Genomic DNA, 2,496 nt, shown 5'->3' with positions numbered 1-2,496 from the left:
CTGTAGCAGATAGCCGATTTCAGAGAGGTCATTTTAACTGAAGTGCAGATGTTCCTCACTGTTCCTCACAGATGCTCCTTGGGCAATTGAGGTGGATATGGCCAACTGCTGAGAACTCTTCTTTCTTTCCTCCTCCTTCTTCTGGCAGCTCTACATATCCTCTATTCATTCTCCCTGTCATGCTACACTCCAAGGGGAATGTGCAGCAGTCACACAGTTATGAAAGCAACTGCTTTGTGCCAAAGCCTTGAATTTAGGGCAAGGTCCTTCCACACCTTCCATACTTCTCTGTGTAAACCTCAGCAACTTTAAAGAACTCTAGAAAGCACCAACATTTGTAGAGTTACAGCACGTAGTTGATGTGCACTTTGGGTGTCTACTTCTGCAGGATTTGTGTTGTGATGCACCTTGGGAGAGAAGTAGATGGGGGCAGTGAGCTTCAAGATGACAGCGCTGATGCCAATTGGCAAGCAGCACAGATTGCCATCACACGCTGCCCATTCGGCTGAAACTGAACATTTCCAGAACACGTTAGCTGAACACACAATCATGCCCTCACTAACTTATCATCCAGCACAGCCTGAACCACAATGTCTGCCCATAAACTGGACACTGCATTGGATCTATTGCTGAACCCACAGTGTGCTGCAGAACCAAATTTCGCAGCCAACATGTTTGCTACTGGTTAGGAATTACTCTCTGGGTCACATTGCTTTTCTGGAGATGTGTTTTGTAGATTCAGATAATTCAATTATCTATAACTTTATGATTTGCTAATGCTTACAGCTTGTGAAAATTTACATGGCAATGTATCACCCATAAAAGAACCCATTATCACCCTCAAGGAACACCTGCCTTGTGATCAGAAACAGATTTAGAAACGTACCGTCCTATGCTGTACACCAACCAAACCAGAAGACCCTTGAGTTTAATGAGTGGCACTGATTGGCGGAAAGCCTCCTGACGTGAGTGCGACACTGAGCAGTTTTTAACTCCCAGGTGCCCTTTCCCACAGGATAGATGGGCCGCCCAACCATCCACATCGGGGACTGGGTGGCCTGCCCAAACCACTTGTCTAGCAGTCGGCTTCCTTTCCAAGCTCTAATTAAAGTGAGGGAGCACCTCTTAAGTGAGATGGCATTTTCTGGTTTTATTGCTGCCTGTCAACTGTGGAGAAGATTGTGGTGGCACTGGCATGTCACAGAGCTGGTCCTTCTCCAGGCACCATTCCATTTTCAAGTTGCAATTTGAAGACAGACACCCGCAAACATAGCTCCATCCTAAACTTGTTTCTTTTCTCTTTCTTCTAAGTCCTTCTTGGCATCAAGAGCTTCACAAAGAAGTCACGTTAGAGAAGGAACATCCTTCTGGTGATGCACCTCCAGATGTTCCACCTCGCCCATTGCTCCTGTGCAGACATGTACTTGTGCATCTGACAATAATCCCAGTGGCATTCTTCACTTGGTGAAACACTGGTGAATAGCAGCAGGTAGAGGTGGGACATGAAGCTGAGGGGATAGTTCACAGAGCTCGGTTCTTGGACCTGCTACCTATAGGAAGCAGATCAGTTTACTATCACCCCCTTTATTTCATCATTTATATATGAGACTCTCTGCAAGACAAATCACATTGTCAGTAAAGCCTTAATTGTGTTTCTCAGCTCTCACTCTCAGCAGATGTTCCTCACATCTGCAATTTTCTGCTTCCTACATTGCATACGTTTTCCACAAATAATAATTTCATTCTCAAAAATGGACTTTGTTTATTTTTGTTCTAATTGTGTTCTTTCTTGTAAAAATTGTGCTTAATTTATGTTTTTCTTGTGGATGCTGTTTATAAGATGCTACATGCCTGTGATGCTGCTGCAAGTAAGTTTTTCATTGCACCTGTGCGTACTTGTACTTGTTCATATGGCAATAAACTTTGACTTGACCTAAAATGGGTGTTGAATTGTATCTTCCCACTGTAGTCCATTTCTCTTGATCCTTTACCTCTAAGTTGCACTTTGGCTTTTCACGTGCATAGAAAATTGACTAATTTCTTAAACTGCTTTTTGCTTCAGGCCATGTTTTAATAATCTCCTCTTCCTGGTGGAAGTCCAATATAGACTTTATCAACACCTGGAACAAAAGATCAATATGCTTTGCCTTCTCACACGGCAAGAAGGATTGTGTGCAGTATGTGAACGTGATGTTCATCTTTATTTTTGTATATACGTAAGCTTATCAAAAACATGGCAATATTTTTAATGGTTGCATCCTGAATTCACAAACTGGTGCAGGTAACCTTTGTTGGGTTGCTGGAGGATCCTGGTCATTCAATGTAGAAAATGCCTGCGCGGTACACTTTAATGCCAAAGAATAAGAAAGTAAACACTTTCAAAAATAATCAACCTGGTGCAGCAGCTAGCTCAGGTTATATTGCATCACTTCCTTAAAAACATCATTCAAAAACAGGTCCTGAAGAAGTATTAAGGCCAGAAACATTTACAGGAAA

Source organism: Pristis pectinata, chromosome 2 (assembly GCF_009764475.1).
Source record: "Pristis pectinata isolate sPriPec2 chromosome 2, sPriPec2.1.pri, whole genome shotgun sequence".
Taxonomy (NCBI): Eukaryota; Metazoa; Chordata; class Chondrichthyes; order Rhinopristiformes; family Pristidae; genus Pristis; species Pristis pectinata.
Note: the sequence above shows the minus strand (reverse complement) of the source record.